General features: G+C 41.8%; 1 protein-coding gene across 2 annotated transcripts in view; it reads right to left on the minus strand.

Moving 5' to 3' along the window:
- Positions 1 to 15,662, minus strand: part of ACTA2 (actin alpha 2, smooth muscle) — a 36,323-nt gene that overhangs the window by 19,332 nt on the left and 1,329 nt on the right. Inside the window, exon 1 of one of the 2 annotated variants that reach the window (XM_065552050.1) lies at positions 4,947 to 5,205. The exons of the other annotated variant lie outside the window; for it this stretch is intronic. The gene's annotated coding sequence lies outside the window, so the exon portion shown is untranslated. Of the gene's footprint in view, positions 1 to 4,946; positions 5,206 to 15,662 lie in introns of those variants that run through there. 2 annotated transcript variants of the gene reach the window in all.

Genomic DNA, 15,662 nt, shown 5'->3' on the forward strand with positions numbered 1-15,662 from the left:
AACTGTACAGCTTATATGCCTGGGAACTGGGCTGCTAGTACAGTTCTGCCCTAAAGAATACTGTTTCAGAACTCTGTGGACTAACTAGTAGATGTCATACTTTTTTGGTAAAGGAGGCCTGAAACTGCAATGTTATCCTGACTTCTGTAGAAAACCGTGAATAAAGTAACCCCTCTACACATAGTAGACAAAATACTTACATGCCTTTACTTTATAAGGGAAGGCAACTTCTTAGTTTCTGTAAAGATCTTCCTGCTTAGTTTTAATTGGCTGCTCAGGAATAAGGCTCAGCTAAAAATGTCTCTGACTCCCTTTGATTTAGGGATTTCTTTCATATTGCTAGCAATAGCAGAACCTCTAAATGTTTTGGTTCATCTATCTGCAGGTGCTTTCCTGTATCTCACTGATAGGCTTCAAGCATTTCTCTCCACTTCTCAGTAAAGAGAGAAACAGAACTTTAGGGAGTAGAATGATCTTTTAACAACTTCAGTTACTGCAGCTGTCATACAGTTTGATGTATTTGTGAAATGTCAGACCCAGTATAAACTGTCAGGTAGACAGACTTGCTAATACATTGTTCTCAGACTGACACTGGCCTCTCTAAGGAGGCACTGACTGCTTCCCAAAGAGCTCAAGCAAGTCCAGAACATGGGATAGGAGTGGGGGAGGAACAGACTTTCTTTCTTGCTTAGGATTTTCCATAAACTATTATTGGCTGTTCAGTACTGCATACTAGCTAAATATTTTGGGCCAGATCCTCAGTCCCTTGTAAGTGCCTTTTGCACTGCTGCAGCTGCCTGAAGGGGACTTAACGGTTACCTTAAGACAGCACTTGAGGATTCTCTCATTGTAGGAGACTCCTCAATAGCTGTAGGTTCCATGTAGCCAGCACTATGCCAGCCCTGCCTCGGTATCAGGAGCATTTTGGGGCAGGAATGGGTGAGGCCAGAGTGCAGTTTTGATTGGTGGAGTGGCTCTGTTGGAGCTGCAATCAACTCACACAAGTTTGAATAGCCTCCAGGCTCATGCAGTAGCCTCACGAGGCTCTTTGCACTGGGAGGAGGGCAATGGGAGAGATACTGTGGCCTATATTCTCAAAAGTGACTAGTGATTTTGGGTGCCTCCCCATTTTGGCACCCAACTTGAGACATTTTAAAGGGTCCTGGTTTTCAGATGGCAAGTTCTTGACCCTTTCTAAAGTCAGGCCTCTTTGAGGTGTCTCATGTTGGGCACTCAAAAGCTGAGGCACCCCTCAAACCATGTTACTTTTGAAAATCTAAACCAATGCCTGGTGGCTCTGCTTCCTCCTTGCAGCTCTTGGAGCTTTAAGGAAATATTTATTCCCCTCTGCACCATGCCATGTAGGGGGATGAAGGAGACTCTAGTTTATTAATTCACTTCTGACCTTCCACCTTACTGCCAGAGCATATTGCTCTGTGATCTCTCTAATAAAGATCCTCCTAGTGCAAAATCCAAGAGGCATATTCACAGCTGAAATGAGTGAATAGTTCTTTTCCGCTCCAATTTATACACTCTCACTTACACTGATGTTACCTTAGTATAATTCCATTAACTTAAATTAAGTCCCTCCTGATTCACACTAGTGTGAGAATATAATCAGGCCCATTCGATCAGGACTGATTTTGCAAAGTTTTCATTTGTTTGTATTTGCCTGGACATGAAGTCTTCCCATCTGATATCCATTTAACATTTACAAGTAGGCATCAGCAACTCCAGAGCCATTCACTCTCCACTCATTTTTCCATTATAAAGCAGAGTCAATCAAAGATGCATGTATATAGGTGCAATATGCCTACTTCTGTGCACAGCTGCATTAACCTGGTGCTTATTTCAAGCTATTACAGTTCCCTATCTAAGTCATTCAGCTGTGGAAAACGGTCCTTAGAGAACATTTTTTAAAATATTTTTAAAAATGATATACATACCCACATGACCTCACTATGACCAGTATTAAACCCTTCACTGCTTGAGATTTATTGGTTGGTGGCATTTGAAGTAAAGTTTTTGTTTATCAAATTTTAGGCAAGAGTTGAAGGTGGGGAAATTTTCAGACCCACTGAAGATTAATTTCAATTTTCAATTGAATTTCAATTTCAGTGTAATGGAAATTTCAAAGAAGAAAAGTTTGTTTATAAATCATAACTTTGACCATTTAAATTTATTATATTATATATATATATATGTTTTTACAGAACTGCTTCACTTACTGTACTGTTCTAGGTGGTCACTATCAATGATTTAGCAGCTCTAATGATGCCTACACTTGTGCCAACTGTCAATTTGTTGTTTGATTGATAATAATACATGGGTGAGTGTATGGGAATTGCCCAACGTTTATTTCTACTGTTTTTATATAGCCTTATTCTGGGTTTCAGAAACTCTTGGCATTGGGGTTCCAGCAGCTTTTTGCATTTCAAAAGAGCTCTAACTTCTGTTTCCTCTTTGAGAGTCATGGTTACAATATTCACCTCATTCTGGTCTCCTTGTTTAAATGCAGAAGTGAAAGAAGAGTCCTTCTGCAGGTCATCATGTTCCTTTATGAAAGCGGAAGAGTGAAACCTTGCCTTCTGATCTCCCTGGTACTATATATGCCTTATTTACATATGTAAATTGGACAGTAAAAACTGCCGAGTCAGACAGTCCCCCTCAACAGAATTTACAGTGTATACGTGGGCATTCCCATACAGAAGACCAATTTCCAGTCCCCTTCTCTAGCTGTTTGGGCTTGGAGGGTTCCACCAGCAGGGCACAAAACTCTTGAAGCATAGGTACCGCTGCTGGAGATGACAAGGGAAACATATTCCTACTGCAATTCTTTACTGTCCTCTGTATGCCCCTCCCCAGTGCAACTATTAGACTAACATTCTCACTCCTGATTTCCCAATTTTTTGATGTGGTTGAACCACTGCGCTGAGGGGAAGCAATTGCTTTGTGTTGCATAACCGTGACCTTGCCACTGCCAGCCACTGTCTAGTGCAGAAGGGAGTGCTCTCCAGGACTGGCTCCATGATTTTTGCTGCCCCAAGTGGCGGGAAAAAAAAAGCAAAAGCAGCGATCGCAATTGTGATCAGCGGCACTCCGGCGGCAGCTCCACCGCGCTGCTTTCTTCTTCGGCAGGAATTTGGCGGCAGGTGTTTCCCTCCGAGAGGGACTCGCCGCCGAATTGCCACCAAACAGCCCGACGTGCCGCCCCTTCACATTGGCTGCCCCAAGTACCTGCTTGCTGGGCTGGTGCCTGGAGCCGGCCCTGGTCCTCTCATTAGGATGCTGGCCATGACATATGGCCTCTTCGAAGCTCGAATATGTGGTAAAAAGACCCCTCATCCTTACCCTGCCCAAAATTATTTTGGTTGTTGATAAGAATGTGCAGAGAAACATACAAGCTCAGAGCTTGTATTATTCACTAGAGTGCAGCAAGGAATGAAAAAGTAATGGGTTGCCTCTTCCACTCTCCCAGTGACACCAGCCTCCGTACTCCGTTCGCCTGCTTCTGCCACAAGTACCTTCATGCTTTCTTCCATGCTGCCCGTTATTCATGGAACACTCTCTCCAAATTAACCCTCAAGGCCCGTTTCTACTGTCCCACATACAGGAGACTGTCAATGAATAATGATTAGGGAGATGGCCAGGGAGAACTTCTGAAATATATCTTATTGATTTGACCTATGTAATAATTTTTCCCTATTCTTTTAAATACACACACACACACACTTTCTTCTTCCAGTGAAGTAACAATTTCAATTCCACAAACAGTCCTGTCTGGTGTCAACAGCCTCTTTTGCAAGATCTGGGGAGTCAAATTGATAGTCTGTGTTTGAAATACCATTATCAGTTGTGACTGCATAGTGGATTTAGAGAAATTCTCTGTCTGAGAATCAATATACACACAACGCTTGTGATCTCACTTTTTCAGATTCTCATAATGGGCCTGATCCAAAGCCCATTGAAATCAATGGAGAAACTCATATAGCAATAGGCTTTGAATCATGCCCTTACTGATGAATGTAGATAGATTAGAAATGTACAGTACATAATGCTATATTGCCAACTGTGTGAAATAGGAGAACTGCGCTCTCTTTTTCTGGTTTGGTTTTCTGAGCATTTGTCCATGTTTTATGGCCAAATAATGTTCCTTCTCTTCCCCCAAGATGAATTTTTAATGCCCACAGATGTTTGTTTGCTCAGACTTCCTCTCATATATCTAGACCAAATAATATCATTTTGCTCAGTTTTCCATCTACTAATACAAGAAAAGTCTTACACTCACTAATTTCAGAGAGATGATCAATTATTTTTTTCTCAGCTTAGGAGAAAGATTCTGCAAAGCTCTTAATTATTTCATTTGGTGCCATTTACAGCTAAATTCTTCTTCCATTGAAGACATTGGCAAAACTCCCATTGAAATCAAGGGGAGCAGGATTTGCCCATAGGGCTTGAACCAAAGCCGACTGAGGTCAACATGAGTCTCTCCATTTGTCTGAATTGCAAATGCTTATATTAGTCTGTGTAATTTTATATATAAAGATAGTCTATGTTGATTGGTAGTGTCTGTTACTAAATACGAACCTCATTCTCATGCATCTACTTGAATAAGGAGAAAATATATTACCTGGCATCACTGGGACAGTCTCAATGTTTGGAGAGGGTCTCAGGCAGTGCTTAATTCATTACAGGGCTTGCCAGGGTTGAGCCATGACACCTCTAGGCTTGGCAGTTCATAGCCCCAGCACCTCTAGGCTTGGCACATCGGTTATGAAAGTAAAAAAAATTGCTTGAGCCCCGGCATCCCTTTCATTACATATTAAGCACTGGTCTCCGGTATATGTAGAGAGGAAGTTGTAAGGCTCCCTGTTTAAAAATTATTTCCTGTTCTTACAAATTAGAGAATAGATTACAATAAAATGCATCCAAGGCTTTCTACATACCTTAAATCTTGGGACTATGGCTTCTGTGATCACACGTAGGCATGTCCAGTTTGCTCTTGCTTAGTATTTATAAGGACATAGTCCAGCTTTCCTTTGAAGATTCTGATTTAGCAAATTCAGCTTAGGAAAACACTCCCCCAGATATCCATTAGTTTCTCTGGCACAATACACAGCAGCCTAACCAACTTCCTGTCAGGTTTGAGTTTCTTAAATTCAGGTTCCACAGTACTTACAAGAGCCTTGCCCATCTCTCATTTTCATCCTCACAGTTAGCGCTGTTACTTATATGCTGGAATTTAGCTGTTTCTGGGAATCCATTTATGATGTCAGATGCTCAAGCCTCTCAAGTATAACATAAACCTTTGCTGTGCACTCATCAGTCTGTGTTATACAGGGTGAACACATTGTTTAATAAATGAGAAAATTATGCAATTAGCAGCTCTTAAGTATAAACACTTCCCTCTTGCTGAACAGTGTGTAATCAAAACAGATTAGGCTTATTATAGGCATCCTAAAGTAATTCAGTGCCACTGAGATTGTAAACAGTTTGGACATCTCATAAAACACTGGAAAGGAATCACATTCAAGGAAATATTCTAATAGTTGTGTGGTGGTGATAGGCTTTTTTAAGGCTTAAGAAGTATACAATATAAGCTACTGTTTCTACTAGAGCTATATTTTCCTTCTTAGGTTGATTTGCCCCCATGAGAAAATATTTTAATAAGGTGTAGCCCTGCACTGGAATTACTTGTGTACAGAGCTTTCTGTCAGATCCTCTTCTTCACCTAGGTACTTCAGAACAAAAAACAGTGGGGTCAGATTCACCTCTGGGCCTCTCAGGTTACAGCCAAGAGAGGTGGCTTTGGGACACCTTTTCACCACCAAAACTCTGGGATGTTCCAAGGGCAAATTTGGCCCCCTGCATAATTTATAGCAGCATTTAATGCCCCTACACTGAGGGCTAACAGGGGATGCCCGCCACCCCTGCACCTCAGAACAATTCCCCAACAATAGAAGAATTCCCCAGTTGTTGCCTTAAAGCAGCTTTATGTCTCCTTTGTGCACCTAGGGCAAAATCCTGGCCACATGCAATGGCAAAACTCCCACTGATTTCAGGGGTGAAATCCCAGCCCCACTGGAGTGGTGCAATGAGAGCTAAGAATGGCTGAGAATCTGGTCCACAACATCTATTTACAGGGGTAGGAGACTTTCACTGCACCTGTCATTATACTTAAAGGATGAGAGCCCCATCTTGGTTCTCCCACAAAAGTGAGGAATGAAGCAATGAACCCCTTGATTGACTACTTCAAATCTGCGATGTTCCTGAGCATCCTCATGAGCAGGGGAGGACTCTGACATGGGGTGATATAGAGAAAATGAATGACAAATTAAGGATCTAAGAAGGTCAGAATGGCCATACTGGGTCAGACCAATCGTCCATCTAGCCCAGCATCCAGTCTTCTGACAGTGGCCAGTCCCAGATACTTCAGAGGGAATGAATAGAACAGGGAAATTTATCTAGTGATCCACTACCTGTCATCCAGTCCCATCTTCTGAGAGTCAGAGGATTAGGAACACCTGGACTATGGATTGCGTACCTAACCATCTTGGGTAATTGCCATTGATGGACGTATCCTCCATGAACTTATCTAGTTTTTTTAAACCCCAGTATAGTTTTGGCCTTCACAATATCTCCTGGCAACAAGTTCTACAGATTGATTATGCATTGTGTGAAGAAGTACTTCCTTTTGTTTTAAACCTGCTGCCTATTAATTTTATCGGGTAAACCCTGGTTCTTGTGTTATGTGGAGGGGTAAATAACACTTCCTTATTCATTTTCTACACACCATTCATAATTATAGAGACCTTTATCATATCCCCCCTTAGTCGTCTCTTTTCTAAGGTGAACAGACCCAATCTTTTTAATCTTTAAAGCCATTCCATACCTCTAATCCTTATGTTTTCCAGTGTGCAATACTTTGCACTTGTCAACATTGAATTTCACCTGCCATTTTGTTGGCCAGTCACCCAGTTTTGTGAGATCCCTTTATAACTCTTCAGTCAGCATTGGACCTAACTATTTTGAGTAATTTTGCATCATCTGCAAACTTTGCCACCTCACTGTCTACCCCTTTTTCCAGATCATTTATGAATATGTTGAAGAGCACAGGTCCCAGTATAGATTCTTAGGGGACTGAGCTACCTACCTCTCTTCATTGTGAAAACTGACCATTTATTCCTGCCCTTTGTTTCCTATTTTTTAATACTGTTAAATACCAGTTACTGATCCAGGAGAGGACCTTCCCTCATATCCCATGACTGCTTACTTTGCTTAAGAGTCTTTGGTGTAAGACCTTGTCAAAGGCTTTCTCAAAGTTCACATATACTATATCCATTGGATCACCATTGTCCACATGCTTGTTGACCCCTCCCTCAAAAAATTCTAATAGATTGGTGAGACATGATTTCCCTTTACAAAAGGCTTGTTGACTCTTCCCCAACAAATCTTGTTAGTCTATGTGTCTGATAATTCTGTTCTTTACTATAGTTGCACCAATTTGCCTGGTACTGAAGTTAGGCTTACTTATCTGTAATTGCCCGGATCACTTCTGGAGACTTCTTTAAAAAATTAGTGTTACATTAGCTATTCTTCAGTCTTCTGGCACAGAGGATAATTTAAGCAATAGATTGAACTAGTCAGAAGTATAATGGGAGATGCATATGATGCTGCTAGAAGGGACCAGAAAGCAGCATTCTACTCATCCCCTTCTAACTCTTCCACCTTATCTCCAACACAGACACTTTGAGCCTTGGTGAGACATCATCAGAACTGGCTATAAAGAAGAGGTAAGATGCAGCAGCCAAACTGCTGTACATAGCACAGAGAGGGAAGGATGCCTCTTCTGAAATATTTGGCTTCAAAGAGGTATTTGAAAAATTATTTGGCTGAAGTTGAATATCATCTTTTTGGCTGGAATGTAGTGATATACTTATTTAAAACTAAACTTCACTGCATCCCTACTCATCAGCATCAGTCCCTAGAGAAATCCAGTCCCCCCATTTCCAGAACAGATGCTCCAGTGATAAGAACCATAGGTAGATAATAATAGTTCCCTGGTAAGTTATTCAAGGCAAAAATAATTAGTTCCCATTTTCTAGTAATTTCATTTTATTTATAATTACATAGAGCTTAATCGCCCGTTGGGCTGTGCCCTGAAGAGGTGACATGGGGGAGTAAGACCCCCTTTCACCATTGCACACGCCCTTCCCAGACTTTGAGTCTGGGTCTGGGTGTGCAGGAGGAAGCAGGTACTGCGGGGGGTGGGGGGAGAGGGAGGAAGAGCAAGATATGGGCAAAGCCACACCACTCTCCCCATTCCCAAAGCACCAGCTGGCACATCTGAGCTGGCATAAAGCAGGCCAAGTTCAGCTTTAGACATCAAACCATGCAAGCATTATCTCCGGTGTTAACAGCTATTTGTCTAAGAGCCGTGTTCTTTGTTATACACCTAATATGGCAACCCTAGTTAAAATGCATGCCACTGACCGGGTGGGAATTTTAACCTTTGGCTAGTAGAGAAGGACTAATGAGGAGTCCGGTGGCACCTTAAAGATGCCACCCCACTCCTTGTTGTTTTTGTGGATACAGACTAACACGGCTACCCCTCTGATACTAGAGAAGGAATGATGCTGCTAACCTCTAAGCTAACATTCAGACGGAGATCACTGCATCCTGTTCTCTTTCTGAAAGAGACAGTTAGATGTCACAGGAGACTGACACAGAGAGACGGAGGGAGTAGCTCTGTTAAATTCTTTTTTTTTAAAGTCAGGAGGCATGAGGTAGGTAGAAAGAGTAAGAAGGAGGAGAACTTGGAGGGGAGACTCAGCATCATTTTTTCTAGGTATGTTATTTTCACTTCAGTAAAGCACCCAGAGATGGGAAGATGACAAATGGGCTGTGAGATTCATCAACCAATAAGTCCAAAACCAATTAAAAAACAACAAACATTTTAATACCTTTTCACAAATGTTTGGTGCTCTAAAATAGCTCTTTAAAAATAAAGGGATAGTGAAACATTTTACACCGGCTTTACACTACATTACACTACGTTTTACACTAAGTTCCTAAGGCTAGTAAAGCTTATCAAAAAGTTAATGCCACATTTTCCTAATTTTTTTTGTGACTAGCTGGTCAGACAGAGCAAGAAAGGATTCTGCTGCTTAGATGGAGTATGGAGAAAAGTAACTGTAAAAGAATGCCCTGTGCCTAGTTGGGTGAAAGATAGGGCTTCCCTTAACCAAAGCCTAAAGGAAAGGTATATGATGTGGCCTGGTACAGCCACATCCAAAGCAAAGGTCTGAAATGTGGCTCACATCAGCCATATTTCCCGTTCCCCTTTACAGGTCTTTTCTCCCTAGTTTCACTGACAGCTTCAGACCTGCACTCAACATGGCATATGCTGGAGAGGTTTAATAAATTCTTTAGACTGACTCAGCCTTGCTATCCTATACAGACATGTGTGCGCTTTCTCTGGTCGGAGGGAAAGAGTTAAACTTTTCCTTGACAATCTCTGGTTGGGATCTTGACTCCCATCACACTTCCTGTGCAGCTTTCACAGCTGTTCCATGTTTGTACCAAGCTTTACGGGTGTGTAGCATAACCTTAGTACTATTACCTCCATGGGAATGACTGATGGGAGCTAAACTTTAAAAATGGACAGCAGGCCAGGTATTGAAACTGGCTAATGCTGCTAAAAATCTGAAGAGATATAGAGATCTCAATGCTTACAATAAGCAGCTGCATTTACAGTACCTTTAATCAAGCAACCAAAGTAACGTTTTATAAAGAGTACCTAGAGATGAGAAATGACTGCTTAATAATACAGTATCAGAAGGGATCAGTACAAAACTCAGCATTCATTGATAGAACACACATGAGAGTGTTATAACACATGGTTAAAATAACAAAGCCAGATAGTCAACTCTGAGATGGAACAGATCTACATTTATGGTAACGTTACAGTGATTGGCTGTGAGAGTCAGCAGGCACCCAGCCAGTTCACTCTTCCAGTCTAAGGAAATGCTCAGTCGGTTTGAATTTTATTTTTTCTGCTGCAAAAAATTCATTGACCTTGTCAAACTTGGTTCTGTTTAATGAAAACATGGGGCTCAGGGCTGTAACAACAAGCTGAATTGTAATAGACAGGACATACATATAATTTAACTTCCCTCAAGAATGACAGGGACTATTCCAAATCACTGATCTTTATGGACCAATCATTCCCTCCAATGAAAAAACTGCAGGGGGAAAAGATTACTTACTATGGATGGCGAGGTTCCTGCTGCAATACTTCAATCATATCAGCCCCACAGATACCAAGGACAGTGGCCTCAGAAAAAGGAAAGTAGGTGGGGTTGTATAGCCTAGAGATCTGTTGTTAAATGTAGTCCCAACCCTCAGACCCTGACTGGAGTCATGAAGCAAAAAACCTATCTTCCATGTGTCCTTCATGATCCTGTCTCTGGCAGCATGGCTGGCTTTTGGGCAATACTTCCCCCATGGATGTACATTACAATGTCTTCCATAAAATTAATTCTACAGCCTGACCATCAAATTGTTGCAGACTTTAAGCCTTCTTCTAATGGGAGCATGCTGCATACAATGGATGTTCCCCACATGCATCCCCTTCAGATCTGATGCACCCCCACTAGCCAAAGCTTATGGTACCACCACCATTTGGTGATTATGCAAAGGGTGATCATAGGCAAGGGTGGAACATGTGCCATTGCCACAGCTCTCCACCCAGGCATTATCTTCCTGCCCACATACTTCTATGTCAGCTCTGCTCCATTCACAAAGGAAGAAGTACATTTGGGCCTCTGTAATCTTTATGACTGGATGATCTAATACATTGAGATCCTTGCATTCATTTTCCTGCCTGCATGATTAAAAATAAAAATACAAACTTAGAAAGTGAAATGGGTAAGTGGAAATATAAAATCTACTAGAACTAAGCCATATCACATTGAAGTAATGATTGCCTGATTCATTCATTATTCTGACTCATTAGCAACTTTGACAAAAAATCTAATATTTGTGTAAAAAATAAAGTTACAGAATAAGGCATATGAACAATGAAGATGCAGTAAAAGCCAGCTAGGTACCTAGTTAATTCTTCCAACTTGAAAAGGAACCTAGCTTCTAGCCCACATCTCTTATCAGCCACTCAACCTCCTAACAGCTGCTGTTCAGATACAAAATACCAATCCTGTCTTAATAATTTAGCATCAAGACAACCATCATTCCTTTGTGCAACAATCCTAAAATGAACCCTGGGTCAAAGCCTAATTTAAGTCAACGGGACTATTTGTGTGAGTTAGTGTAGCACAATTTAACCTAATAACAGCATACATTAATGCAGAATGACTGTCACTGTAATATTGTGTGAAGTGTTGTTGTAGCTATGTTGGTTCTAGAATATGAGAATAGGGTGACCAGACGTCCCGATATTATCGGGACTGTCCCGATATTTACTTATTTGTCCCGCGTCCCGACCGATGTTCGGTCGGGATGCGAATTGTCCCGATATTTTGCACTCTGGCGCACAGGCAGAGGGGGCTCGCGCCCCGCCCGCCCCCAACTCAGCCCTAGCCCCGCCCCAACTCTGCCCCCTCCCTGCCCCATTGGATCCCTCCCCAAATCTCCACCCTGGCCCCACCTCTTCCCCAAGCATGCCGCATCCTCCTCCCCCCTCCCTCCCAGGCTTGCGCGACTCAGCTGTATGGTGGCGCAAGCGCTGGGAGGGAGGGGAGAGAAGTAGGACGCGGCAGCCCGCCCAGGGGAGACGGAGGTGAGCTGGTGCGGGACGGGGAGCTGCCGGTGGGTGCTCAGTCCCCACCAATTTTTCCTATACTCCGGCGGCTGTTTTTTTTTTACTCCGCTGCCCCCCCCCGTCCCGATATTTCATGTCTCTCATCTGGTCACCCTATATGAGAGAGACAAAGTGGGTGAGGTAATATCTTTTATTGGACCATCTTCTGTTGGTGAAAGAGACACACACACACATATGTGAAAGCATCTCAAAAGTAAACATAGCATTTGCGGACATTTGGTATGTTTCAAAAAATAAAAAAAACTGCATTATAATAATCTAGATTCTTTCTGTCTTTATCTGGTTCTCTCTCTTCTAAAAGGTAAAACTATTCAAAATGTTGAAAACAACCCATTATGGTTTGGGGGCCCTAGGCTCTATGCTGTATCCCTCTTATTGATCACAGGCTTATGGTCTTGATTTACCCCACCATGTCTTGATTCTCTTCCCCTATAGAGGCAGTTTTTGAGAAGACTATACTAATAGTCACTCCAAGAAGCAATAATGCCTGTTGGGTACCATTTTCCTAAGTGCCAGATCACCTTTAGGGAAAAGAGAGAAACCCTGACACCAACTCAAGCATAAATATAAATTAAAACATCATGATTCTTATTAGCAGAACACTACAATCATGTGTTTTAAAGTCGAAGTTTTACTCCTTTGATTTTCTATTGACTCTCCAATCTACTTTGTGATGATTAGGCCATCATCATGGGTGTAAAAGAAAGGCCACTGTGAATCAAACTAGTGTGGAGAGAAGATTAAACTATGAATGGATGTGTTCACTGTAACAGCATACATTTTCAAAGACTGAATGACCTGATGAAAAGTTCAGGATCCTGTGCATTAACTGTAGCTGGAGGCACAACTCCGTGTTTTATAACTATTCTGCGGTGAGAGCTATGAGGACATCTAGTGGCAAAAGAGTATAGTCAAGGCCAGAGGTTACATTTTTCTAACTTGAAACAGTACAATCCAGGTTCACATTAAGAATTAGGCCTGGTCTACACTAGAAAATGAGGTTGGTTTAACAATGTCAGTCAGGGGTGTGAAAAATCCACATCTCTGAGCAGCGCTGTTAAGATGACTTAAGTCATAAGAACATAAGTCCCTGTGCAGACAGCACTAAGTCGACTGCAGAATTCTTCCATCAACCTAGCTACCACTTCTCAGGGAGATGAATTACCTACCCCGATGGGAGAACACCTCCTGTCGGCATATGTGTTGCCTGTTCTATGGATTGTATTATTAAAATTACTGTTCAGTTGGTAGCCCCAATGTGCATGGTTGCAACACTCACTTTAGGAAGCTATCTGTATTTGTAATAGTTATATTAATACACTTAGCAAAGTCACAAAAACTCTATCACAGCAAAATAGAGAGAGATAATGCAGAATGTACATCTGAACATCCATATACTCACACCACCCCTTACAGAACAGCCTGAAATGTTAGCCATTATCTTCCTCATCACTATCGCCAATGGCCGTCATCCTAGCATCTCCCAAGGGCTACATCTTTCCCTCCTCCTGCACACAGGCTGGGATACAACTTTTATAATATGTTACACTGACACTACTCTGTCTAATGCATATTCAGTAGGGGTTTCTCCCTTCTTCCTTATCTGTATTTCCTCGCCCTATTAATGTTAGGGTGCCCTTCTCCTATTGGTTAGTATATTAATTACCTCAGCTTATTATCATAAATGTCAATTTGTAGCCATGGTACACTTGTGATCAGACATCTGCAGATGTTCCCATCCTAAAATATCCAAAAGTTGCTGTTAGCTAATATTCCCGTGGTTGGCTGGTGTCGTTATGGACAAACTTCCCCCTTAAACACTCTGTTCCCAGTTCCCCAAAACTTAGGGGTGACCATTGGGCCATTATCTGTGCCAAAGTTCATAGGCCTCAGCCCTCATGCTAACTGCTGAAGCCAATGTCATACAGGATAAAGGCCTGTAGGATTCTTGCATTACTGCTAAATAAAATAAATGCTAAAGCTAGTACAGGGCTACATAGGTAGTGTCTATACTGAAGCTCTGCAGTGGCATAGTTGTGCCACTGTAGAATTTTGAGTGTAGACAAGCCTTTAAACAGAGGGGGAATGGGGAAGAAAAGAAATTCAGAGTCACAGCGGCCATTCCCTCCAATCAAAGAAGCTGCTACAGTCCCGGTAGCAGTGTACAAACCAAACACTTTCACCAGAGTACATTAGAAATGTTAATGGACTATCATTTTTAAAAATCAACAATACTCTCCTCTCCCTTCCAAAAAATCCCACTGTTGTGTCTTTTGCTCTTTACACAACAAAGGTAATTAAAAGAACTACACACATACAGTGAAGTCTAAATAACAACATGTTTACTATCTATATACCACATGCAAGGCCTAGCTACATAAATAAATGGCTGTTCTGCAGGGTTCTGAAACCTAGAAGCCAGTGAGAACCACTAGAGGTCTCAAGCTAGTTAAAAGGGATCCTACCCAGTGTGTATACACTACACTTACCAAAACAAAACACACTACACTGCACACACAATTCTTCCCCTGGAGAGATGATGACAGAAAGACCAACTGACATGTGAGAGATGTTAGTCATGTCACTTAGTAATGCACTGCTGGAAGGCACTCAGAGACTATGGTGATGAGGGGGTGTAGAACAGAATCTGGATTTTTTTTAAATGCTAAAATGATGCATATCAAGGGGCCAATCCTATTGGATGGGGTTTTTTTGGGGTGTGTGTGTTGTTTTTAAGGTGAACCATGCTCCCTTGATTGATGAATTTGGCAATAGCTCTGTAATCTTGCAGAGCCCCTCCAGCAAGTGAGGACAATCTAGCACTTAATTTGTACTCAGTGTTTACTCAAGCTAGCTCCTATTAAAATCAATAGCCCAGAGTGTGAACTGAGTAAGCACTTTGGGATTTGGGCCCGTTGTGAACTGAAACTATGGTGTATATACAGTGCCCACATTTCACATACTTCTTAGCCATCTCAATTCATTTTGGGAGACAGGGGAGTTTGCCATTAATATCTACACCAAAGATGGAGCATCTCAAAGTATCAGCAGTTCTAGATGAAGAGTTTTGTTTTAGGCGGAAGTGGTTAAAATGTCTGAAAGAGAAGCTATTTTTTAATGTTTCTGAACATAGCTTAACTGGTTTAGCAACATTTCTCAAAGCGCAGCTGCTTCTGTGCTTGCAAATACAAGGGTGAGTCATAAACCCCTGAAAAATGGGCTTTAAAATGGAAATACCAGCTCAGATGCGACCACAGTCTTGCAAACATAAATTGAAACATGTTTAACTATTTCAATATCTGATACTTGATTGAGACTGTCATATTACCTTCAACGGACACTGTAGGTAGAGCTTGGAAGACCAAGGATTCATTGAAGGCAAGCACAAGAGAGACAACTGTTACATTATGTGCTTGTGAAAGACTGTGAAACACCACAGATGATAGGTCACATTACCGGCCTTGTCAGCGCCCCTTCAGGCAAGACAGTGAAAGGCAGCCTTGTCTATTGCAGTAAGTCTCAGCCTTTTTCATATTTCCACTCACTTCTATGCTATCTGGGTTCCCTCACCCCTACACCTACACATAAAACAAAGGCAGGGCAGTCACCCCCCCAAGATGAGAAACTCATATAGTGGTTGAAGTGGGGGGACATGAGATCTATTCCTGGTCCATCTCTGATTTGCTGTGTAAACTTTAACAAGTGGCTTAATACTATCTATCTTAGGTATGTTTGCAGCTCCCATTACCATCATATCTGAACACCACACAGCCTTTAAACATTTATTTATCCTCATAACACCCCTGCAAGGCCGGAAAATACT

Source organism: Chrysemys picta, chromosome 7, assembly GCF_011386835.1.
Source record: "Chrysemys picta bellii isolate R12L10 chromosome 7, ASM1138683v2, whole genome shotgun sequence".
Classification (NCBI taxonomy): domain Eukaryota; kingdom Metazoa; phylum Chordata; order Testudines; family Emydidae; genus Chrysemys; species Chrysemys picta.